Here is a 26,993-nt window from a genome sequence, read left to right as displayed (position 1 = left end):
ATCCGTCCCCCCGCCCCTGGTGTATAATATCCGTCCCCTCGCCCCTGGTGTATAATTTCCGTCCCCTCGCCCCTGGTGTATAATATCCGTCCCCTCGCCCCGGTGTATAATATCCGTCCCCCCGCCCCTGGTGTATAATATCTGTCCCCTCACCCCTGGTGAATAATATCCGTCCCCTCGCACCTGGTGTATAATATCCGTCCCCTCGCACCTGGTGTATAATATCCGTCCCCTCGCACCTGGTGTATAATATCCGTCCCCTCGCACCTGGTGTATAATATCCGTCCCCTCGCACCTGGTGTATAATATCCGTCCCCTCGCACCTGGTGAATAATATCCGTCCCCTCGCACCTGGTGTATAATATCCGTCCCCTCGCACCTGGTGTATAATATCCGTCCCCTCGCACCTGGTGTATAATATCCGTCCCCTCGCACCTGGTGTATAATATCCGTCCCCTCGCCCCGGTGTATAATATCCGTCCCCCCGCCCCTGGTGTATAATATCCGTCCCCTCACCCCTGGTGAATAATATCCGTCCCCTCGCACCTGGTGTATAATATCCGTCCCCTCGCACCTGGTGTATAATATCCGTCCCCACGCCCCCCGGTGTATAATATCCGTCCCCTCACCCCGGTATATAATATCCGTCCCCTTGCTCCTCAGTGTATAACATCCAGCCCTCGGACAGTATAACATCTAGCCCCTCGTACCCCTAGGGTATAACATCTGGCCCCTCGGCCTTGTATAACATTAAGACTCTCGCCCCCCACCAGTGTATAACATCAATCCCCACGCCCCCCGGTGTATAACATCCGCCCTCCCATGCGGTGTGCTGTTACTAACATATGACAGAATGGCTGGTGGTGCAGAGCTCTCTGATACCAGCGCGGTCCTGTAATAGGAGCCACCGGGGTAACAAGTCTGGATATTACATTTCTTCCCTCCTAAATCTTCCCCCATCACATGTGAGTGATATTATTAAGGAGTGGAAGGAACTGCAGCAACTCAGGAGACCCCAGAACATTACAGAGCGGGGTCACTGAGTGCTGAGGAGCAGAGGGCAGAACGCTGTCCTGACTCCATAACTGCAGAGTCCAGATCTACTTTGGTAACAACATCACCACAAACACTGCGCCCCCGCCTGGAGCTTTATGGCCGAGCAGCTGCATGCAGCCTTACATCACCAAGCACGATGCCGAGCGTCGGATGGAGTGGTGTGAAGCCGCCACCACAGGACTCTGGAGGAGACCTGTTCTGTGCAGTGACGGATCACACTTCTCTATCTGGCATCTGATGGACGAGTCTGGATTTGGTGAATGCCAGGAGAACGTTACCCTATTAACTGCATTGTGCCCGCTGGGCAGTTTGGTGGTGGAGGTATGGCCTTGTTTTTAGGGGGTGGTCTAGGCCCCTTAGTTCCAGTGAAAAGATATCTTAATGCTTCAGCACAAGACATTTTAAACAATTGTAGCTTCCAACCCTAAGGGAATAGAAGAGCAGAACTGTTTCCCACACGTTCTCAACCTCAACCCCACTAAACACCTTTAGGATGATTAATTAGAACAAATACTGGAGAATGGCAGCATAAATATGTCACCGCCACATAGGGAAGAACAATGTCAGGCACACATCAATTACATTGCCATATGTCTGCTCAGGCTTAGAATGGCTGACCACTCGGAGAATGACATAATACCTACAAAGAAACCGAACAAAAGGTCATTAAAGGAATTGACATAAAACCCCTTTATTAGTCCATCCATGGTTATAGAACGACACTGCACAGAGGAGGGCGCACACACCATTGATAGAAAATATTACAAACCGCACCTAGGCCATCCAAACCACTGACTATAAAGAAGATCAATTGTGGCAATGAGTCATATACAGGGGATGCCGACACCTACAGATGCCAAAACATTCCTATATAGGGACCACCATCTCAATATGCAGAAATGACTACTGCCCCATAGACGTCATTGTAAGTACACCCCAAGATTGCTTTACTGTGACAAGATCAATTGTGTCCTATGAAAACTCAAAGAAAAGAGGGGGGAACATAACATAGATATGGAAAGAACATAGGAATATGGTGAAACGTATGAAGGTGCTCGGCATACTGAGCTGTGATATCTGTAGAGGGACGGACTCCATATTAACATCCTGGATATGGATTAGAATAGGAGGCCATAAAAGCCCCTGTAGGTGTAATGTGGAGGGGGCACAATACCTTTCTCCATGTAGTGTATAATAAATAGAACATGGTATTGGAAAGTTTGCTGCCAGCCATGATGTTTGCACAAACCTGTTTCGATCATTTCCCTGACCACGTCACGAGCGTGCCCCTCTATGGTGACGAGAGCCCCCAATGTGCTGCGAGTCTGCTGGGACAATTTGCCTCCTCGCAAATTGCTCCAAATACCCAGATGTACTTCTATAAAACCCTGCTACAAACAGCATGGAAAACTCAATGCAGATGGATTAATTTTATGCTGGTATTATGGGAAATCCCATACAATGTCTTCCCTTATTGGTAGATATGACGAGAGTAGAGATGAGCGAATGGATTTGCAGGACTCTGGTCCAACAGTCCGGTCAGTATTCCACGGCCGCAGGACCGGAGCCCCGTGAACCAGCATCTCCGGCTCCTCTTTTGATGTCGATGTCATAGTTGTGGTGTGAGGCACAAATGACATCATGCCTGGCCGGCTAATCAAAAGAGGAGCCAGGGATGCCGGCATGTAAGAGGCGGTTAAGCAAGGCTCCCATCCAACAGCCACAGACTACTAACCTGCTCTCTTAGACCAAGGTCCTGCAAATTTAGTTGCGCATCTCTAGACAAGATGCATGAATCAATGCAAAATCCCAACAATACTATGGAGCCTTTTGGGTACCTTCAAGATATTGAGCCGCTGTACAACTGCAACCCCCAGGAGAAGACCCCTGGGCAAGAACACTACATGGGCTCTTTGCAGTCTAATAACGTACTGTGAAATAAGCTGCTTGCATCTTTGGATGTGAATGTGGGTCCCCTTACCTCTGTTGCACCAATGGTATATCCCCCCCTGGAAACTCCTATAAGCTGCGTCTCTGGGTATGACAGTCTATTAGCAGGAGAACTCATGAAGTCTGTCTATGAATGTATATATATGTATTTCTCCCAGAAAATTATTACAATTACACGTTTTGTTGTTCACATGTTTATTTCATTTGTGTATATTGGAACAACACAAAAAGAAGATATTAGTCAACAATTTTGGTTCTCAAGTCCTCAGACAGTTCTCTTCTCCTCTTTCTGTTCTCCCTGCTTAGTGTGGCACGTAACAACGCAAAGACTGAGTCAACTTTTCCCCTTTGTATCAGGTTTCAGGTGTGATTTTCATATTGCCCGCACCTTTTACTTGCCACAGGTGAGTTTGAACGAGCATCACATGCTTGAAACAAAATTGTTTACCCACAATTTTGGAAAGATGCCAACAATTTTGTCCGACCCATTTATGGGGTTTTGTGTGAAATTATATCCAATTTGCCTTTTTTTGTGTTGTTCCAATACATACAAAGGAAATAAACATGTGTATAACAGAAAATACACATGCAATTTTTTATGGAAAAATACTTCATTTTCTGGAACAACTTCAAGGGTGCCAACACTTCCGGCCATGACTGTTTATAGTGAAGCAACCTTGATCAGTAAAGGAGCTTATGCCGTACCTCCGGGCCACTGCCGATAGCTTCATGCACTTCACTTGTCCAGAAGACACACAGAGCACGACCTGTCCCGGCCATTCCCTCACCCAGTCTTTTCTTGCAGTCGCAGGGTATGCCTTTTAAAAAAGAAAGTTAAATTACGTTGACAGAAGCATTTAAGAGAGGGACAACCTTACTAGTATTATCTAGCAAATTCATTTCTACCGATTGCAGGTAGAAGATCTGCTACCTGGCTCTATTGCAAGAGATACATCATCCACAAATCATTCACTGCCGCCAAATAATCTTATACAAATATAAAAGAACTAGATGGTGGCCCGATTCTAATGCATCGGGTATTCTAGAATAGGTATGCGGCCGACCGGGTGCAATCAGCAGAGCTGTGTTTAAATTTGGCGCCAAAATCGCTGATTGGTCGCGTTCGGCAACCGCGACCAATCAGCAAAGCGGTGTTTAAATTTGGCGGCAATATCGATGATTGGTCGCGGGCGGCGGCCGCGACCAATCAGCGAACCGTGTTAGTGAGGACTGGAGAGCGTGTTTAAATTTGGCACCAAAATCGCTGATTAGTCGCGACCAATCAGCCGAGCGGTGTTTAAAGTTGGCGCCAATACTGCTGACTGGTCATGGCCGCCGACCGCGACCAATCAGCAGAGCGATGCAGAGCGGGGTTTAAATTCGGCGCCAAAATCACAGATTGGTCGCCGGCCGTGACCAAACAGCAGAGCATTCTTTAAATTTGGCGCCAAAATCGCTGATTGGTCGAGGCCGGCGACAGCGAACAATCAGCAGAGCGTTGTTTAAATTTGGCGCCAATCTCGCTGATTGGTCGCGGATGGCGGCCGCGACCAATCAGCAGTGCGGTGTTTAAATTTGGCACCAAAATCGCTGATTAGTCGCGGCTGGCGGCTGCGACCAATCAGCAGAGCAGGGTTTAAATTTGGCACCAATAATGCTGATGGGTCTTTGCCGGCGACCGCGACCAATCAGCACAGCGGGGTTTACATTTGGCCCCAATGCTGCTGATTGGTCTCGGCCGGCGACCGTGACCAATCAGCAGAGCGTTGTTTAAATTTGGCACCAAAAACGCAGATTGGTCGCGGCCGGTGGTTGCGACCAATCAGCAGAGTGAGGTTTAAATTTGGCGCCAATACTGCTGACTGGTCACGGCCGACAACCGCGACCAATCAGCAGAGCGTTGTTTAAATTTTGCGCCAATACTGCTGATTGATCTCGGCCAGCGACCGCGATCAATCAGCAGAGCGTTGCTTAAATTTGGCGCCAATCTCGTTGATTGGACGCGTCCGGCGTCCGCGTCCAATCAGCACAGCAGTGTTTAAATGTGGCGGCAAGATCGGTGAATGGTCGCGGCCGCTATTTAAATGTGGCGCCCAAATCGGTGATTGGTTGCGGGCAGCGGACGCGACCAATCAGCAGAGCGGTGTTTAACTTTAGCGCCAAGATCACTGATTGGTCGGGTGTGGAGAGCGCGACCAATCAGCGAATCGTATTGGTGAGGAGCGGGGAGCGGAATCGTATTAGAGAGGACAGGGGAGCGCCGCTGCCTGTGCGGCTACTTCCGCTGCGAGAACCCGGGACATGAGCGGGCGCTCGGAGCAGAAGTATCCCGACCCGCAGCGCCGCTCCCCGGTCCTCCCTTCACACCCTAGCCGCTGATGTCCCCACAGTATCCGCAGGGTGTTACAAAGGTCCGGACATTTGTGTTCAAAATCGCTGATTGGTCGCTGGCGCTGCCCGCGACCAATCACCGATTTGGGCGCCAATTTTAAATATCGGCCGCGACCAATCACCGATCTTGGCTCCACATTTAAACACCGCTGTGCTGATTGGTCGCCGACGCTGGGCGCGACCAATCACCGATTTTGGCGCCACATTTAAATTTAAATAGCGGCCGCGACCAATTGGATGTCAGCGCCGCTCCCCGGTCCTCCCTTCACACCCTAGCCGCATGGATGTCAGCGCCGCTGCCTGTGCGGATAGTTCCGCTGCAAGAACCCGGGACATGAGCGGGCGCTCGCAGCAGAAGTATCCGGACTCGCAGCGCCGCTCCCCGGTTCTCCCTTCACACCCTAGCCACTGATGTCCCCACAGTATCCGCATGGTGTTACAAAGGTCAGGACATCTGTGTTAAAAATCGCTGATTGGTCGCTGGCGCTGGCCGCGACCAATCACCGATCTTGGCGGCAAATTCAAACACCGCTGTGCTGATTGGTCGCCGACGCTGTGCGCGACCAATCACCAATTTTGGCGGCACATTTAAATAGCGTCCGCGACCAATCAGTACAGCGGTGTTTAAATGTTGAGCCAAGATCGGTGATTGGTCGCGGCCGATATTTAAATTTGGCGCCTAAATCGGTGATTGGTCGGCGGCAGCGTCAGCGACCAATCAGCGATTTTTAACACAAATGTCCGGACCTTTGTAACACCATGCGGATACTGTGGGGACATCAGCGGCTAGGGTGTGAAGGGAGGACCGGGGAGCGGCGCTGCGGGTCGGGATACTTCTGCTGCGAGCGCCCGCTCATGTCCCGGGTTCTCGGAGCGGAAGTATCCGCACAGGCAGCGGCGCTGACATCCATGCGGCTAGGGTGTGAAGGGAGCACCGGGGAGCGGCGCTGACATCCAATTGGTCGCGGCCGCTATTTAAATGTGCCGCACAAATCGGTGATTGGTCGCCGACTTGGCCCGCAACCAATCACTGATCTTGCAGCCAAAGTTAAACACTACGGTGCTAATTGGTCGCGGACGCTGACAGCGACCAATCACCGATTTGGGCGCCACATTCAAATATCGGCCGCGACCAATCACCGATCTTGGCTCCACATTTAAACACCGCTGTGCTGATTGGTCGCCGACGCTGGGTGCGACCAATCACCGATTTTGGTGCCACATTTAAATAGCGTCCGCGACCAATCCGCACAGCGGTGTTTAAATGTGGAGCCAAGATCGGTGATTGGTCGCGGCCGATATTTGAATGTGGCGCCAAAATCGGTGATTGGTCGCTGTCAGCGTCCGTGACCAATCAGCACCGTAGTGTTTAACTTTTGCGGCAAGATCCGTGATTGGTTGTGGGCCAAGACCGCGACCAATCACCGATTTGTGCGGCACTTTTAAATAGCGTCCGCGACCAATTGGATGTCAGCGCCGCTCCCCGTTCCTCCCTTCACACCCTAGCCGCATGGATGTCAGCGGCGCTGCCTGTGCGGATACTTCCGCTCCGAGAACCCGGGACATGAGCGGGCGCTCGGAGCAGAAGTATCCCGACCCGCAGCGCCGCTCCCCGGTCCTCCCTTCACACCCTAGCCGCTGATATCCCCACAGTATCCGCATGGTGTTACAAAGGTCCGGACATTTGTGTTAAAAATCGCTGATTGGTCGCTGGCGCTGCCCGCGACCAATCACCGATTTGGGCGCCAAATTTAAATATCGGCCGCGACCAATCACCGATCTTGGCTCCACATTTAAACACCGCTGTGCTGATTGGTCGCGGCTGATATTTAAATTTGGCGCCCAAATCGGTGATTGGTCGCGGGCAGCGCCAGCGACCAATCAGCGATTTTTAACACAAATGTCCGGACCTTTGTAAGACCATGCGGATACAGTGGGGACATCAGCGGCTAGGGTGTGAAGGGAGGACCGGGGAGCGGCGCTGCGAGTCCAGATACTTCTGCTGCGAGCGCCCGCTCATGTCCCGGGTTCTCGGAGCGGAAGTATCCGCACAGGCAGCGCCGCTGACATCCATGCGGCTAGGGTGTGAAGGGAGGACCGGGGAGCGGCGCTGACATCCATGCGGCTAGGGTGTGAAGGGAGGACCGGGGAGTGGCGCTGACATCCAATTGGTCACGGACGCTATTTAAAAGTGCCGCACAAATCGGTGATTGGTCGCTGTCTTGGCCCGCGACCAATGACTGATCTTGGCGCCAAAGTTAAACACTATTGTGCTGATTGGTCGCGGACGCTGACCGCGACCAATCACCGATTTGGGCGCCAAATTGAAATATCAGCCGCGACCAATCACCGATTTTGGCGCCAAATTTAAATATCGTCCGCGACCAATCACCACAGCGGTGTTTAAATGTGGAGCCAAGATCGGTGATTGGTCGCGGGCAGCGTCGGCGACCAATCAGCACAGCGGTGTTTAAGTTTTGCGCTAAGATCAGTGATTGGTCGGGTCCGAAGACCGCGATCAATCATCGAATCGTCTTGGTGAGGACCGGGGAGCGGCGCTGCCTGTGCGGCTACTTCCGCTGCGAGAACCCGGGACATAGCGGGCGCTCACAGCAGAAGTATCCCGACCCGCAGCGCCGCTCCCCGGTCCTCCCTTCCGCATGGAGGTCAGCGACGCCGGCGGTCCTTCCGCTGCTACCGGCCGGGAGATGAGCGCCTCGCGGCGCTCATCTTCCGGCTGCATCTCCATCCCGCAGATGGGTCCGTCGGTCGGGTTCCTTCTGCTGTTGCCGGCCGGGAGATGAGCGCCTTGCGCCGGTCATCTCCCGGCTGCATCGCCGCTCAGCTCCGTCCCGCAGATGAGCCGCTAACGGCCGCCATCTTTTTTTAGAAATCCCCCGGCGCTGATTGGCCGCTGCCGGACCAATGAGCGACGCGGGATTTCCTGGACAGACAGACACACAGACAGACAGACGGGATAAGACGATTATATATATAGACTAGATTAGTTCCAATTAATGCTTTTGGTCTGTAGGTAGATCCGTACCATTCGTGACCGAGCAATAACATCATGCACGCTCCTTAACATGACATCTTCCCCTTGGATGAGCCACTTCTCCACGGCCCCCCGAGCCTCGGAGGTGGAGATGGTCTGGATGAGCTCTACGCGTTCCCCCTCGGTGCTGTACATGGCTTTGATGTCCAGGTTAGGAAGGAGCTCCAGCTTTGCGATGCCTTCAAAGCCCTTCTTTAGATGTGGTTGGACCCGCAGAGGATCTTTAGTCTCAGAGAGAATTTCTAGCATTTCATCGTTGGACAGGAAGAAAAAGCTAAAGCGAAAATGCACAATATGATAAAGATGTCATTAAAGTATTGGGTCAGGCGCCATTTGTATTAGTGTCTATGTGAGAAAATAGAAAAGCAAAGCTTTAAAGTAAAGATTCAGTCCCCATACACATTGGATTAAAATAGTTTAAACCTGACGATTGCAGCAGGACCGGCCTACCCACTGATGTGTATGGGGGTCTCCTGACTCTCCCCCGATAGAGGATGTCAGGGCCAGAAGGATCGGGCAGATGGGATTTCAATACCCGGTCTTTTGGTTCTCAGGGGAGATAACCCGCTGCCGGAGGTGTCCAGTACCGACTTTCTCCTCTCTCCCCATTAAAACCACATGACTGTTCAGCAGAATAGGTGGGAGTCAGGAGAAATAGCCAAATAACCATTCAGACCACGGGTATCTCATATGTCATGCGTATGGTTAGCTTAAAGGGGCTATCCAGCTTTGGGAACTTTTTTTTATTTAACTGAAATGTGTATTCCCATCTCCAGGATTCTACCCCAATATGTAGTATGCGTAATAATAATAATATTAGCAAATACCTCCAATTAGAAGTTTAGTATAGTTCTTCTGATTTGTTTTGTCGCTTACCCCATGTGCAGGGCATTGCAGTAGCTTAGGTTACGACCACTAGCAAATAACTGTCACTATATGAGTGGTCGTAACCATGGATACCGAAGCTACTGCAATGCCTTGCACATGGGGAAAGCGACATAGTGAATCAGAAGAACTATACTACACTTCTAATTGGAGGTATTTGCTAATATTATTATTATTACTACGCCTACTACATATTGGGATAGGATCTTGGAGATGGGAATACCCATTTAATTGCGAGTATTTGCGACAATTCAGTTTCATTAAAAATGTTGCACCGTTAGGCTTTTTGTTTCCTGCACATTCAGCTTTGATGTGATCTGTGGTCATAAATCGGCTAAGAGGAGCTGAAAAAAGACAGATTAAAAATAAGTCCAATAGCCAGCGCAACACAGAGCCAATAGAAGGCAAACAGTGCAAAATTATTAATGAAATCCAATTACAAAAATGATTTCAATGCGTTTAAATAAGAAAAAAAAATATTTAAGGAATATATACAATCATTGCAACAAGTGAAAGGACTATACCGTGGGAAAAAAGCCTCTTCTTCTCCAGATAGGCATTCAGCCCTTTCATGATTTTATCCAGAAGCACATTGCTGTCCTGAAGTTTCTCCAGAAGTCCGGTCAGAGAAGTGGCGCTTAAAACCTAAAACAAAGTAGATAGCCCATAAGTAAGATTCCATTATATAGTTATAGAGACTGAAAAAAGGTCACATTCATTGACTATTGTGCCAATAGTTTATATTAAAAGAAAAATTAGAACCTATTTGGATAGAAAATAGAAGATGCGGGAGGCTGGAGTCCAGGCAGTGCGGAGCCCCATAACCCGGGATCCTTGTGATGGAAGCATCAGGACACGGACTCTTGGAAAACATCAATCCTGGATGCAAGATGACCGTGCTTTCTTGTATCAGTCCACCATGAAGCATCCATTTACCTTCGGGTCTTTAACGCAATGTTTCATGATCTCTCTCCAGTTTCTGTCCACAGTCTGGAATAAGCGTCCTTCTTCAGGCATTTGCTGCATGATGTCCTCAGAAGAGAAGATTAAAGCCACTGGGTCGGCACCTTCAGCCATTCATCAATGGTTTCCTGGATCCTTATCAGTCGTTCCTCCCATTGCTTAAAGGAGGAGAGCAAAAAGTTAATTACACATAAAATGAAAAGGATAGAAAAAAAATGCTATCATTTTAGAAGATAAATTATCAATGGATATGAATTCTGAATTGTTGGACATTTGTAGGGAAAGTTTGGCGAGACTCCTTGATACCATCCCCTTTACATGTAAGCTGGAGCCGCATGTAACTTTAGCCTCGGAGATCCTAATGAAACCTTAGCTTCTGCTAATAAGCAAGTGAAGATTTTAAGCTGAGTGACAACATTTACTGTGGGTGGGAACTCCTTAATCCCTTCAGGACCGGATCATTTTTTGTTTTGCATTTTTTCCTTCCCTTCTTCAAAAAGCCATACATTTTTTAATTTTTCCATTGATATAGCTGCAAGAGGCTATGTAATGTGCTGTAGCTTAACCCCTTCCCAACATATGACATACTGTTAAGCCATATGCCATGTTCCTGCAGATGTGCAAAATTTGGACCTGGGCCCCCACCAGCATGTTGGTCAGATGTATGGGCCCTTGTAGCATTCTAGATCCGATAATGATGCGCGTGTTCGTCCCTGCCTTGGATGTTTCCCATTGTAGCCCCATCCTATAATAATGTCTCTCATTCTAGGCCCCTTCCTGGTATAATGTTCCCCATCCTGCGCCCCTTCCTGTTATAATATCCCCGATCCTGGGCCTCTTCCTGTTATAATATCCACCTTCTGTGTATAATACCCCCCATCCTGAGCCCCTTTCAGCAATAACGTCCCAATCCTGGGCTCCTTCCTGGTATAATGTCCTTGGTCCTGGGCCTCTTACTGTAATAATGTCCCCCATCCTGGCCCCTTCCTGTAACAATGTCCCCAATCCTGGTACAATGTCCCCCATCCTATAACAATGTCCTCCATCCTGGTATCCTGTCCCCCATCCTAGGCCCCATTCTGGTATAATGACCTCCATCCTTGTGCCCTTCCTGGTGTAATGTCCTTCATCCTGGCCCATGTCATGGTATAATGACCCCCATTCTGGTATAATGCTCCCTATCCTGGGCCCTTTCCTTGTATAATGTTCCCCATCCTGGGCCCCTTCTTTATATAATGCTCCCCATCCTGGGCCCCTTCCTTGTCTAATTCTCCCCACCCTGAGCCCCTTCCTTGTCTAATGCTCCCCATCCTTGGCCCTTTCCTGGTATAATGTTCTGTCGTTCTTTTCTAATACATTAAATAAACAAAAATAAATGATTCTTCTTACCTTCCTGCGCTCCCACGACATGCGGCGTCTTCTTCTGTAGCTGATTTCAGTGTGCCGGCAAGGGCAGCGCATGACGTCACTTCCATGCGTCGCTCGTGACTGGCACGCCGACATCAGCTACTGGCCTTTGATTGGCTGGCGGCATGCATTGCAGCTCAGGGACCCGGCATGTCCCTGCGCAGCAATATACTTCAGCCGAATGTGCGTCCTCAGACTGTGGAAGTGCCATAAATATATGAGATGGGAATACCACTCTGCCACTGTGCGTTCCTTTATGCACTTTACCCTCCTTTTTGGCACTCTTTGTGGTAAGAGACTACCTTAAAAAATGTTTTATGTGACATGTATCTGATTATTTGTGGGCAGGAGCATTATTTAGATGGATACCTGATGCATATGGCAAGTGTAAATCCAATGACTATGGAATACTTCTGGATTACTTTTTGATATATTATTACACTCATTGGATTGTCTTGATATACTAACCTTATGCTATATTATCTATATTGCTCATGTCCCACTGTGACCATATGCGTGACCATATATGTATACTTTGTAACATATCTTGCTACATTGGTAATCTAATTAGTGTCTTTATACTATCCGTATTATGTCATTTCTCTTTTTACTATGTACGTTTTTTAACTTGATGGAATAAAAATTTATATTTTTTATGCCAATTAACTCTTTCTTCTCCTATGTACCCATGTGTTTCATGAGTTGGCTCAGTTTGGCAAATCTGGGATATATTTCCCCCCGGATATGCCAACTTTACCCCTATAGGGTCTATTTAGTTGTATCACTCTGAGTCTATGTCTGATCCAGAGATACAATAATGAACATGAATCCTTATATATCACGGATCTTGCAGCCGCCTTTACCTGCTTGGACATAAGTGTTACATAGTTACATAGTTTAAAAGGCCGAAAAAAGACAAGCGTCCATCCAGTTCAGCCTATTTCTTGTGCACTGCAGCTATTCCGCAGCGTTGATCCAGGGGAAGGCAAAAAAAAACCATGCGCTATAGGCCAATTTACATCATTGAGGAAAAATTCACTTCCCGACTCCAATCTGGCAGTCAGATTAAATTCCTGGATTAATTAACTATCACTAAGCATAAGATGTAATTTTATTGTTCTCAAGAAAGGCGTCCAGTCCTCTCTTGAACTCATTAAGTGAGTTGGACATCACCACTTCCTCTCCCAGAGAATTCCAGAGTCTCACAGCTCTGACCGTAAAGAATCCCCTTCTATGCTGGTGCAGGAACCTCCTTTCCTCCAGACGCATAGTGTGCCCCCTCGTCTTTGTCACCATCCTTGGTATAAACAGGTCATGGGAGAGATCTCTGTACAGCCCCCTGATGTATTTATACATGTTTATGAGGTCTCCCCTAAGCCTTCTCTTTTCCAACGTAAATAGGCCTAATTTGGACAACCTCTCTGGGTATTCTAGTCCCTCCATTCCCTTTATTACCTTAGTCGCCCTCCTTTGTACCCTCTCTAGCTCCAATATGTCTTTCCTGAGTACCGGAGCCCAGAACTGTGCACAATATTCTAAGTGCGGCCTTACCAGCGCTTTATACAGAGGAAGAACAATGTTCTCATCATATGCCCCTATTCCTCTTCTGATGCATGCCATGACTCTATTTGCCTTCGCAGCTGCTGCCTGACACTGGGCACTCCAATTTAATTTGCTGTTAACCAAGACGCCCAGGTCCTTCTCCATGTCAGATTTCCCCAACGGTTTCCCATTTAATATGTATGGGTGACTGCTGTTTTTCTTTCCCATGTGCATGACCTTACATTTATCGGCATTGAACCCCATTTGCCATTTTTTGGCCCAACTCCCCAATTTATCTAAATCCTCCTGTAGCTGTGCCCTATCCTCATCTGTATTAACTACGTTACAAAGTTTAGTATCATCTGCAAATATTGCTATTTTACTATGCAACCCTTCCACTAGATCATTAATAAGTATATTAAATAATATAGGGCCCAAGACAGACCCTTGAGGCACCCCGCTAGTCGAGACGCAGTTATAAAAGGAATCCAATTTGTCCGCATTAATCAACTGCAGGGCATCTTGATTGGCAAATAGATTGATCACGTTGGGGTACCAAGTGTTCAGCAACTTTTCTTCTGTCTTGGCACAAGCCAAGGATCCGCTGTTCCTCAGGGATTCACATTCTACAGGACCCCTGGACCCGACAAAGAATAAAGCACTTTATCATATTAAACCTGACAGGGCACACCTGTGAGGTGAAGACCATTTCCGGTGACTACCTCTAGAAGCTCATCAAGAGAATGCCAAGAGTGTGCAAAGCAGTCATCAAAGCAAAAGGTGGCTACTCTGAAGAACCTAGAATATAAGACATATTTTCAGTTGTTTCACACTTTTTTGTTAAGTATATAATTCCACATGTGTTAATTCATAGTTTTGATGCCTTCAGTGTGAATGTACAATTTTCATAGTCATGAAAATACAGAAAAATCTTTAAATGAGAAGGTGTGTCCAAACTTTTGGTCTGTACTGTATATATCCACCCATATACAGTATACATATACACACATATACAGTATACATATATACCCACCCATATACAGTATACATATATATACACACATATACAGTATACATATATACACACCCATATACAGTATACATATATATACACCCATATACAGTATACATATATATACACACCCATATACAGTATACATATATATACACACATATACAGTATACATATATACACACATACAGTATACATATATACACACATATACAGTATGCATATATACACCCATATACAGTATACATATATACACACATATACAGTATACATATATATACACACTTATACAGTATACATATATACACACCCAGTATACAGTATATATATATATATATATATATATATATACACACACACCCATATACTGTATATATATATATATATATATACACACCCATATACAGTATACATATATACACACATATACAGTATACATATATACACACATATACAGTATACATATATACACACACATACCAGTATACATATATATATACACACGCCCATATACAGTATACAGTGCTGGCCAAAAGTATTGGCACCCCTGCAATTCTGTCAGATAATGCTCAATTTCTTCCTGAAAATGATTGCAATCATAAATTCTTTGGTATTATTCTCTTCATTTAATTTGTCTTCAATGAAAAAAACACAAAAAGAATTGTCCTAAAGCCAGATTGGATATAATTCCACACCAAACCTAAAAAAGGGGGTGGACAAAAGTATTGGCACCCTTTGAAAAATCATGTGATGCTTCTCTAATTCGTGTAATTAACAGCACATGTAACTTACCTGTGGCACCTAACAGGTGTTGGCAATAGCTAAATCACACTTGCAGCCAGTTAACATGGATTAAAGTTGACTCAGCCTCTGTCCTGTATCCTTGTGTGTACCACATTGAGCATGGAGAAAAGAAAGAAGACCAAAGAACTGTCTGAGGACTTGAGAAACCAAATTGTGAGGAAGCATGAGCAATCTCAAGGCTACAAGTCCATCTCCAAAGACCTGAATGTTCCTGTGTCTTCCGTGCGCAGTGTCATCAAGAAGTGTAAAGCCCATGGCACTGTGGCTAACCTCCCTAGATGTGGACGGAAAAAAAAATTGACGAGAGATTTCAACGCAAGATTGTGCGGATGGTGGATAAAGAACCTCGACTAACATCCAAACAAGTTCAAGCTGCCCTGCAGTCCGAGGGTACAGCAGTGTCAACCCATACTATCCGTTGGCGTCTGAATGAAAAGGGACTGTATGGTAGGATACTCAGGAAGACCCCACTTCTTACCCCGAGACATAAAAAAGCCAGGCTGGAGTTTGCCAAAACTTACCTGAGAAAGCCTAAAACGTTTTGGAAGAATGTTCTCTGGTCAGATGAGACAAAAGTAGAGCTTTTTGGGAAAAAGCATCAACATAGAGTGTACAGGAAAAAAAAAGAGGCATTCAAAGAAAAGAACACGGTCCCTACAGTCAAACATGGCGGAGGTTCCTGTCACGCTGTCTCTGTATACTGGAGGTAGGGGGCCTAAGCTGACCCTAAGCTGGGGCCCTGACTAATCCCTCAACCTGGAGGTACTGTTAAAGGTACAGAGGTCCAGGCCGCCAGCGTAACCCCTACCTCCTGAAGATCCCTGCACCTCAGTAATCTAGTCCTGAGAAGGACCCCGATCACAACCAAAGGGAACAAGAAATAATATGCCCAAACACAGTATTTAGACGAACGAGACAGTACAAGGGAAAAACCAAAACCACCTTGCATACAAACAACTTCTCAACTACAACAGAGGGAAAACCAACGGGAAAGGAGATAAATGATAAAGCGAGGAAAGGGAAAAAACACTTCCAAATACACTTATCTCAGCAACTCCAAACACCACGATCCGCTCTGTCAGTCTGAATGAAATGCTTTCACCGACACCTCCCAAACAGACCAGCAGGTATATGAAGGAGTCTCACTACAGAAGTATTGATTGCAGCTGGGCGAGGCTGGACCTCATCTAGCCCAGAGAGAGAGAGAGAATTAACTCCCTCACTGCCGAGAAACACAAAGCAGCAACAAGTCAGCTGCGAGAAGTCAGGCTGTGTACTCGTGACGATCTTCGTGGCAACACACCCGTGACAGTACCCCCCCTTCTACGAGGGGCCTCCGGACCCTCAGGGCCAGGTTTATCCGGGTGAGTCGTGTGGAAGGCCCGAACTAATCGGTCTGCGTTAATATCCGACGCAGGAACCCACATCCTCTCCTCAGGACCATACCCCTTCCAATGAACCAGGTACTGAAGGGACCGGCGATTAAAGCGTGAATCAATGACCCTCGATACCTGGAACTCCAAGTTACCATTGACAACCACTGGAGGGGGAGGTAAAAGTGACGGTACCACCGGCGCCACATACCTCTTAAGCAATGATCTGTGAAACACGTTGTGAATTTTAAACGTAGGGGGGAGGTCAAGACGGAATGCCACCGGATTAATAATAGAACTGATTCTGTACGGCCCGATGAACCTGGGACCCAGTTTCCAGGAGGGAACCTTAAGTTTTATATTCCTGGTAGACAACCATACCCGATCGTTCACACTTAGGTCCGGACCAGACACTCTCCTCCTATCAGCCATACGTTTGTATCGGTTCCCCATAGTATTCAGATTCTTCAGCACCCCTCTCCATACTGAAGCGAGTGATGAGGAAAATCGTTCCTCCTCAGGAACCCCCGAAGAGCCCCCCCCACTGAAAGTACAAAACTGGGGGTGAAAACCATATGCCCCAAAAAACGGGGACTTACCAGTGGACTCGCTCCGCCTATTATTAAGAGCAAACTCTGCCAGAGGTAAGAAAGAAGCCCAGTCCTCCTGGTTCTCTGACACAAAACACCGGAGATATGTCTCCAAGCTCTGGTTCATACGTTCCGTCTGACCATTGGTCTGAGGATGAAAAGCCGATGAGAATGACAACTGCATCCCCCGCCGAGCACAAAACGCCTTCCAGAACTTAGACACAAACTGAGACCCCCGATCAGACACCACCTCGGAGGGTACCCCGTGAAGCCTCACAATCTCCCCAATGAACACCTGCGCAAGAGTTTTAGCATTAGGGAGAGCCGGAAGAGCGATAAAATGTGCCATCTTGCTGAACCTGTCCACTACAACGAGTATGACCGTTTTACCCGAAGACGGAGGGAGGTCCGTAATAAAGTCCATAGACAGATGAGTCCAAGGACGCTCCGGGATCTTCAAAGGTAAGAGGGCCCCAGACGGACGGGTATGTGAGGTCTTAGAGCGCGCACAAACCCCACAGGACGCGACAAAAGTTACCACCTCCTTATGTAAATTAGGCCACCAAAACCGACGCGAGAGGAGATCCACAGTAGCTTTACTCCCCGGGTGTCCTGCAAAAACTGAGTTATGGTGTGCCTCGATCACCTTTTGTCGCAACTGATCTGGAACAAACAATCTCCCTGGAGGTCCAACAGGGGCGTCCCCCTGAGCCTCCAATACCTCCTCCTCCAGCTCAGAGCATACTGCCGAAACCACCACCCCCTCCTGAAGGATAGGAATCGGGTCGTCCGTATTCCCGGCCCCCGGGAAACTACGAGATAAGGCATCCGCCTTTACATTTTTTGACCCAGGACGATATGTAACGACAAAATTAAACCTGGTAAAAAACAATGACCACCTAGCTTGTCTGGGATTCAGACGTTTCGCGGACTCCAGATATAGCAGGTTCTTGTGATCGGTGATGACGGTGACCGGATGAACAGCCCCCTCCAGAAAATGGCGCCACTCCTCAAAAGCTAACTTAATGGCCAAGAGTTCCCTATTGCCGACATCGTAATTCCTCTCAGCGGACGACAATTTTTTAGAGAAAAAGGCGCACGGATGCCACTTACCAGGGGACGAACCCTGTGACAATACTGCTCCCACCCCTACCTCGGAAGCGTCTACCTCTACAATGAATGGCTGAGACGCATCAGGTTGAATGAGTATGGGCGCCGAGGCAAAACATTTTTTCAAAGAGGAGAATGCTTGACAAGCCTTGTCAGACCACCTAGAAAAATCCGTCCCCTTTTTAGTCATGTCAGTGAGAGGCTTAACCATGGACGAGAAATTACGAATGAACTTCCGGTAATAATTAGCAAACCCCAGGAAACGTTGTAGTGCCTTAAGATTCTCTGGCCGATCCCACTCAAGAACTGCCCGCACTTTCCCAGGGTCCATACGAAAACCGGACGCTGAAACCAGGAAGCCTAAAAACTGGAGTTCCTGTACGGCGAACACACACTTTTCCCACTTGGCATACAGTTTATTATCCCGCAAGATCTGTAACACCTGCCTAACGTGCTCCTGATGAGACACCAGATCCGGCGAGTAAATTAGGATATCATCCAGATATATGACAACAAACTGCCCCACCAAGCGGCGAAAAATGTCATTAACAAAGTGTTGGAACACCGCCGGGGCATTAGTCAGACCGAATGGCATGACAAGGTTCTCATAATGCCCCTCCGGAGTGTTAAACGCCGTCTTCCACTCATCCCCCTCCTTCATCCTAATCAGATTGTACGCCCCCCTGAGATCCAACTTAGAAAACCATTTGGCGCCCACGATCTGATTAAAGAGATCGGGAATAAGTGGGAGCGGATACGGATCTCGGACCGTAATCCGATTAAGTTCACGGAAATCCAGGCAAGGGCGTAGGCCTCCATCTTTCTTCTTAACAAAGAAGAACCCCGCAGCCACCGGTGAAGATGAAGGTCTAATATGCCCCTTAGCCAGACTTTCTGAGATATAATCCTTCATGGCCTGCCTCTCAGGACCAGAAAGGTTATACAACCTAGCTTTAGGTAACTTGGCCTCAGGGAGCAGTTTTACAGAACAGTCATACACGCGATGAGGAGGTAGTTCCTGACACCCTTTCTCCGAGAATACATCCTCAAAGTCCGCCAGAAATGGAGGTAAGACCCAAGGAGTAACCGCACCAATGACCGTGTTCATGCAGTTTTTATTACAGAATTTACTCCATTAGCTTATCTCCCTGGTTTGCCAATTAATAACCGGGTTATGCTTAGCTAACCAAGGAAGGCCCAACACAATAAGAGTGGGAAGACCCTCCAACACGTAGCAAGACAACAGTTCTTTATGTATTGCCCCCACTTGAAGTTTTACGTCATGCACAACTTGCAAAAAACTTCCCTGCCCAAGAGGCCTGGCATCGATCGAGAATATGGGGATGGGTTTAGCCAACTCACTCAACCGCATACCTTGAACCCGGGCAAACCGAGCATCAACCAGATTAGCCCCGGCCCCACTATCCAGAAGAACAGATATCCTCTCAGTTCTCGTACCCACCACCACCTCCGCCGGTACGAGAAACTGAGACGAACCTAGGGACGAAATACCTACTCCCAGATTGCCGTCCACCACACAACCTGGGATCAACAGTTTTCCGACGACTCTTCACTCTGCAAGGGACGGGATGGACACCCCCCAATAAAATGTCCCTTTCTCCCGCAGAAGAAACACCTTCCTGCCTTATGGCGCACCACCGGTCCCCTCCCCCGAAATGATGTCCCTCCTAATTGCATAGGCTCCTCAGGACTGACCAGGGGAACCACCATATGAGGGGACCTTGTAGGAGGTGGAGTCATCACAGGGGGTAGAGTTATCCCGCACCTCTCCCGAAGCCGTCTGTCCACGCGAATAGCGAGGGCCATAGCGGCTTCCAGAGACACGGGAGAGTCATACTGTGCCAACACATCCTGTAATTTGTCGGATAACCCATGACAAAACTGGCTCCTAAGAGCCGGGTCATTCCACTGGGTGTCCGTGGCCCACCTACGGAACTCCGAACAGAATTCCTCCGCCGGACGATCTCCCTGCTGGATCCTACGTAACTTAGACTCAGCAAGGGAGATCCGATCTGGGTCATCATATACGAGTCCCAGGGCAGCGAAAAACCTATCCACTGACTGGAGAGCCGGGGAACCCGGGGGAAGAGAGAACGCCCAAGATTGTGGGTCCCCTTGTAGGAGCGAGATGACAATTCCCACCCTTTGTTCTTCACTCCCCGATGACCGAGGCCGCAGCCGAAAGTACAATTTACATGCCTCCCGGAAAACAAAAAACTTGTCCCGCCCCCCAGTGAACCTATCAGGGAGAGCTACTTTAGGTTCTGGTCCGGCTTGCTCCTGAGGATGCCAAACCTTGGACCTAACGTCCGCCAGCTCCATGGACAAACTCTGCAATTGCCGAGCTAGACCGGCTACTGGATCCATAGTAGCTGGAGAAAAACTAAGTGGGTCGGTGAAAATGTCACGCTGTCTCTGTATACTGGAGGTAGGGGGCCTAAGCTGACCCTAAGCTGGGGCCCTGACTAATCCCTCAACCTGGAGGTACTGTTAAAGGTACAGAGGTCCAGGCCGCCAGCGTAACCCCTACCTCCTGAAGATCCCTGCACCTCAGTAATCTAGTCCTGAGAAGGACCCCGATCACAACCAAAGGGAACAAGAAATAATATGCCCAAACACAGTATTTAGACGAACGAGACAGTACAAGGGAAAAACCAAAACCACCTTGCATACAAACAACTTCTCAACTACAACAGAGGGAAAACCAACGGGAAAGGAGATAAATGATAAAGCGAGGAAAGGGAAAAAACACTTCCAAATACACTTATCTCAGCAACTCCAAACACCACGATCCGCTCTGTCAGTCTGAATGAAATGCTTTCACCGACACCTCCCAAACAGACCAGCAGGTATATGAAGGAGTCTCACTACAGAAGTATTGATTGCAGCTGGGCGAGGCTGGACCTCATCTAGCCCAGAGAGAGAGAGAGAATTAACTCCCTCACTGCCGAGAAACACAAAGCAGCAACAAGTCAGCTGCGAGAAGTCAGGCTGTGTACTCGTGACGATCTTCGTGGCAACACACCCGTGACAGTTCCCTGATGTTTTGGGGTTGCTTTGCTGCCTCTGGCACTGGACTGCTTGACCGTGTGCATGGCATTATGAAGTCTGAAGACTACCAACAAATTTTGCAGCATAATGTAGGGCCCAGTGTGAGAAAGCTGGGTTTCCCTCAGAGGTCATGGGTCTTCCAGCAGGACAATGACCCAAAACACACTTCCAAAAGCACTATAAAATGGTTTTAGAGAAAGCACTGGAGACTTCTAAGGTGGCCAGCAATGAGTCCAGACCTGAATCCCATAGAACACCTGTGGAGAGATCGCAAAATGGCAGTTTGGAGAAGGCTCCCTTCAAATATCAGGGACCTGGAGCAGTTTGAAGTGACCGCGGGCAAGGCCGCGCATTGGTATCTATGATCTGGCCCAGCAAGATCCCCACACACAGACTCTATCTTGACAACCGTATCTTTACTCGCATACATTTTTAACACAGCAAAGAAAAAAAAACAATAAATGACAACCGTAAATATGCACAGTAATAACGTGTACTGATAAGCTGACCCTCACTGTCCCTACTCACACGTTACCAGTCCTTTACTCCAGAAGGATGTGTCCCCCGTCGCAGGCCTGTCTGTCTTTGCAGGAAGGCGTCCCAGCCGGAGAAAAAACAGGAACAGCAGAATTCGCGGAAACAAAGGAAGGGATACTTCGGCCTCTCGCCAGAGGTCCCGCTTACAGTCTCTCTGATCCGGATAGAAGCTCTGGTGGGTCCCCTTATGTAGTCCACACTCCAGTAGCAGGGAGTGTAACAGCTGAATCCTTCAGCAGTGCAGGAGCTGGGGAAGGCTCCGAGGATATGGTGTCAGATAGAAGAAATCACGTTGAGAGTCTCTCCTGCGCCACACACGAGGGCCTGCACACCGTCCTGGCTCTTTTCACAGACCACAGCAGACTCTGCGCGCGCTTTTTCCTGCTTCCCACTTTGGTCACGTGACTCTCTAGGGCGGGACACAGGAGGCTCAGTCTTTTTCTCTGTCATCACACCCTGCGCAGGTGCAACCTCTGGCCACAAGGTGGCAACATCATCCTGTGTAATCACTTCTGTAACAGGCTCTATATCAATTATCACAGAACAGCCAGAGACGGCCAGCTCACTACAAGTTTGCCAAAGAAGAATGGTCTACAATTCCAGCAGAGTATTGTAAGAAACTCATTGATGGTTACCGGAAGCGGTTGTTCGCAGTTATTTTGGCTAAAGGTTGTGCAACCAAGTATTAGGCTGAGGGTGCCAATACTTTTGTCCGGCCCATTTTTGGAGTTTTGTGTGAAATGATCAATGATTTTATTTTTGCTTCATTCTCTTTTGTGTTTTTCCTTGCAAGCAAATTAAATGAAGATAATAAGACCAAAGAATTTGTGATTGCAATCATTTTCAGGAAGAAACTGAGTATTATCTGACAGAATTGCAGGGGTGCCAATACTTTTGGCCACCACTGTACATATATATATACACACACATACAGCATACATATATACACCCATATACAGTATACATATACACACATCTACAGTATACATATATATACACCTATATACAGTATACATATATACACACCCATATACAGTATACATATATACACAGTATAGATATACACACACATATACAGTATACATATATATACACACACATACAGTATACATATATACACACCCATATACAGTATACATATACACACCCATATACAGTATACCAGTATACATATATACACACCCATATACAGTATACATATATATATACATACAGTATGCATATACACATATACAGTATACATATATATATATACATACATATAGAGTATCTATAATATAACGCTACAAGCGTCCCTCTGTCTGAAGCCTTTATAGTCTGCGCTAGTGCGACACGCCTGCACAGTCTGGCTCCAGACTGAAGAACGCATGGAGCCGTTACAGGTAAGAGGAGTGTATGGTGCTGGAGATCGAGGTATGCGTATACACTGAACACATACCGCGATCTCTGGCGCCATACTTACATACTTACCTGACCGGGATGAGCGCTACCGCGGCGCCTCTGTTCGGTCCAGAGTCCGGGGGAAGAGGGAGGCATTGAAATCGGCACATGCGCATAGCGCTATCCGGCGCCATTTTACTGAAGACACATTTGCAATGTGTCTTCAGCAAAATGGAGCCGGACAGCGTGGTATGAGCACACGTGTACTTCGGCGCCGCACTCCTCCCCCGGCCTCCAGCAGAACGGGAAACAGCGCTGGAGCACAGGGAAGAAAGGTGAGTATAAGTGTTTATTTTCTTGTATGGGTGTGTAGCATGATAGGGATGAGGGGTGCCATACATACCAGGATTGGGGGGTGAGGGGTGCCATACATACCAGGATTGGGGGGTGAGGGGTGCCATACATACCAGGATTGGGGGGTGAGAGGACCATACATACCAGGATTGGCGGGTGAGGGGACTATCCATACCAGGATTGGGGGGTGAGGGGTGCCATGCATACCAGGATTGGGGGGTAAGGGGACCATGCATAACAGGATTGGGGGTGAGGGGACCATGCATAACAGGATTGGGGGTGAGGGGTGCCATGCATAACAGGATTGGGGGTGAGGGGTGCCATGCATATCAGGATAGGGATGAGGGGTACCATGCATACCAGGATTGGGGATGTGAGGGGGTACCATAGATACCAGAATAGGGATGAGGGGGTACCATGCATACCAGGATTGGGGGTGAGGGGTACCATGTATACCAGAATTGGGGGGTGAGGGGACCATGCATACCAGGATTGGGGCTGAGGGGTGCCATGTATACCAGAATTGGGGGGGGGACCATGCATACCAGGATTGGGGATGAGGGGTGCCATGCATACCAGGATTGGGGAATGAGGGGTGCCATGCATACCAGGATTGGGGAATGAGGGGTGCCATGCATACCAGGATTGGGGGTGAGGGGTGCCATGCATACCAGGATTGGGGAATGAGGGGTGCCAAGTATACCAGGATTGGGGGTGAGGGGTGCCATGCATACCAGGATTGGGGGGTGAGGGGTGCCATGTATACCAGGATTGGGAGGTGAGGTGACCATGCATACCAGGATTGGGGAATGAGGGATGCCATGTATACCAGAATTGGGGGGTGAGGGGACCATACATACCAGGATTGGGGGGTGAGGGGACCATGCATACCAGAATTAGGGGGTGAGGGGTGCCATGTATACCAGGATTGGGGAATGAGGGATGCCATGTATACCAGAATTGAGGGGTGAGGGGACCATGTATACCAGGATTGGGGGATGAGGGGTGCCATGTATACCAGGATTGGGGGTGAGGGGTGCCATGCATACCAGGATTGGAGAATGAGGGGTGCCATGTATACCAGGATTGGGGGGTGAGGGGACCATGCATACCAGGATTGGGGGGTGATGGGTGCCATGTATACCAGGATTGGGGAATGAGGGGTGCCATGCATACCAGGATTGGGGAATGAGGGGTGCCATGCATACCAGGATTGGGGAATGAGGGGTGCCATGCATACCAGGATTGGGGGTGAGGGGTGCCATGCATACCAGGATTGGGGGTGAGGGGTGCCATGTATACCAGGATTGGGAGGTGAGGGGACCATGCATACCAGGATTGGGGAATGAGGTGTGCCATGCATACTAGGATTGGGGGGTGAGGGGACCATACATACCATGATTGGGGGGTGAGGTGTGTCATGCATACCAGGGTTGGGGGTGAGGGGACCATACATACCATGATTGGGGAATGAGGTGTGCCATGTATACCAGGATTGGGGGGTGGAGGGACCATGCATACCACAATAGGATGGGGGCAGCACAAATACCAGGATGGGAGACCATATACCAATAAAAATGCTCGCCACCCGGGCGTAGAACGGGTTCAATAGCTAGTACATATATACACGCATATATACAGTAATACAGCATATACATACACATATATATACTGTATATCCCCACACACACACATATATACAGTAATACAGCATATACATACACATATATACTGTATATACACACACACACACATATATATATATATCTGGCGACAGGGCCCCGCTGCGTCCTCTGTGTCTCTGTACAGATATAAGTGTAACACGTACTGGATCCAGCACAGGTGACAGTCTGCCATAGAGCTGACGTGCAGTACATACACTGTGTTATGGGGGCGCTCACCTGTGCGGACCCCGCGCTCCGGCCGCTACTTCTCTGCTCATATAAGGTCTCTCATTCTGCCATTAAACAATTCGGTTGTCATGGCAGCGGGGGTGGGGCGTTGGTAGGGGGCGTGTCTGATATAGGACAGATTGGGGCGGGGCTGTCATGCAGTGTTTGTCTCATCGCTGTAATTTCCTGCTGTTGCCACCTGGTGGACAGCATTGGTCAGTACGCGCTGAGAATGCTCACATGGTGGGGGAGGGGCAGCTTATATATGTATATACACAGTCACAATCCAGTTAGGGTTATGTTCACACAGTGTTTATTTAAACGATTTTTTCCACATTATAAAACTCAGAGTTGTCAGGAAAAGCATTGCATGTATTTTTGATGTATGCCTCACACTAAATACATTTTTGAAGATTTTTTTTAATCTTCCATCCTATACTCGGGCACTGGCTGTATATTGTTGTGGCCCCGGGACTTGCTTAGATCCGCTGGGTGGCATTGCCAGCTACATTGCAGTAAATGGGTGACCTGAAATCCCACATTCATCCTGTGACCAGTTAGGGACTGTTTTTTCTTAAAGAAGGGGCTCGAGTTATTAATCCCAGACAATCCATTAATGGAGTTTCCAGTAGTATAATAATGATGATTTATCCTGGGGATGGGTTATCAATATCAGATCGGTGGGCTCCGACACGCGGCACTGGCTCTACCCATCACTTGTTTGCAACGCTCAGATGTAAATAGTGTGAAGATCTGAACATCACTGCTCCATTCACTGTACTGTGGGTCCTGCAAGTCAGCTAATATTCATGTAATAGGAGCTGATCTGCAGCACCAGGTAGCAGCCACTACACAGTGACCAGAGCTGTGATGTTCAGCTCCTCAACAATGTTTACATCTGATCTCGACCGAAGCTGCAAACAGCTGATTAGTGGAGGTGACACGTGCCGGACCCCCACAAATCTGATATTAATGAGATAACCAGGGGATAGGCCATCAATATGTTTGTCCTGGAAATTCCCTTTAAGGCCCACCTGCACATACTATGTATATATATATATATATATATATATATATATATATATATGGCAAAGAGTGGGAAGGGGTTAATCAAAGGCTCATAAAACGGACAAACAACACAAATATTGGTTTCTATCTTTTACACATTTGGGGTAGCCCTTAAGAGGGCCGGAGAGAGAGAGAGAGAGAAAGAGAGAGAGAGAGAGAGAGAAGAGAGAGAGAAGAGAGAGAGAGAGAAGAGAGAGAGAAGAGAGAGAGAAGAGAGAGAGAAAGAGAGAGAGAGAAGAGAGAGAGAAGAGAGAGAGAGAGAGAAGAGAGAGAGAGAGAGAAGAGAGAGAGAGGAGAGAGAGAGAAGAGAGAGAGAAGAGAGAGAGAAGAGAGAGAGAAGAGAGAGAGAGAGAGAGAGAGAGAAGAGAGAGAGAGAAGAGAGAGAGAAGAGAGAGAGAGAAGAGAGAGAGAGAGAGACCAAGAGAGAGGAAAAAAAAGAGAGACCCAACCAGTGCAAGGCTAAGTCGGGCAGGTGGTAGCGGCTATTTATACCCACTGCTGATCTCTGATTGGTGGAAGATCTGGGTGTGGCTGCTCTCTGATTGGTGGAAA

At 48.1% G+C, this 26,993-nt stretch overlaps 1 long non-coding RNA gene across 1 annotated transcript; it reads right to left on the bottom strand.

The window, feature by feature from the left end:
• Window positions 1-9,882: 9,882 nt before the first annotated feature.
• On the bottom strand, window positions 9,883-25,467 carry LOC141212755 (uncharacterized). The gene is made up of 4 exons (XR_012282405.1): window positions 25,383-25,467; window positions 13,941-14,047; window positions 10,274-10,458; window positions 9,883-9,982 (listed from the first exon to the last, which is right to left on the bottom strand). It is a non-coding gene; the product is annotated as an uncharacterized lncRNA (long non-coding RNA).
• Between the last annotated feature and the right edge of the window lie 1,526 nt (window positions 25,468-26,993).

This window comes from Phyllobates terribilis, unplaced genomic scaffold, assembly GCF_046119375.1.
Source record: "Phyllobates terribilis strain yellow unplaced genomic scaffold, ASM4611937v1 Scaffold_184__1_contigs__length_3730660, whole genome shotgun sequence".
NCBI lineage: Eukaryota > Metazoa > Chordata > Amphibia > Anura > Dendrobatidae > Phyllobates > Phyllobates terribilis.
This window is presented reverse-complemented; position numbering and strand designations above follow the sequence as displayed.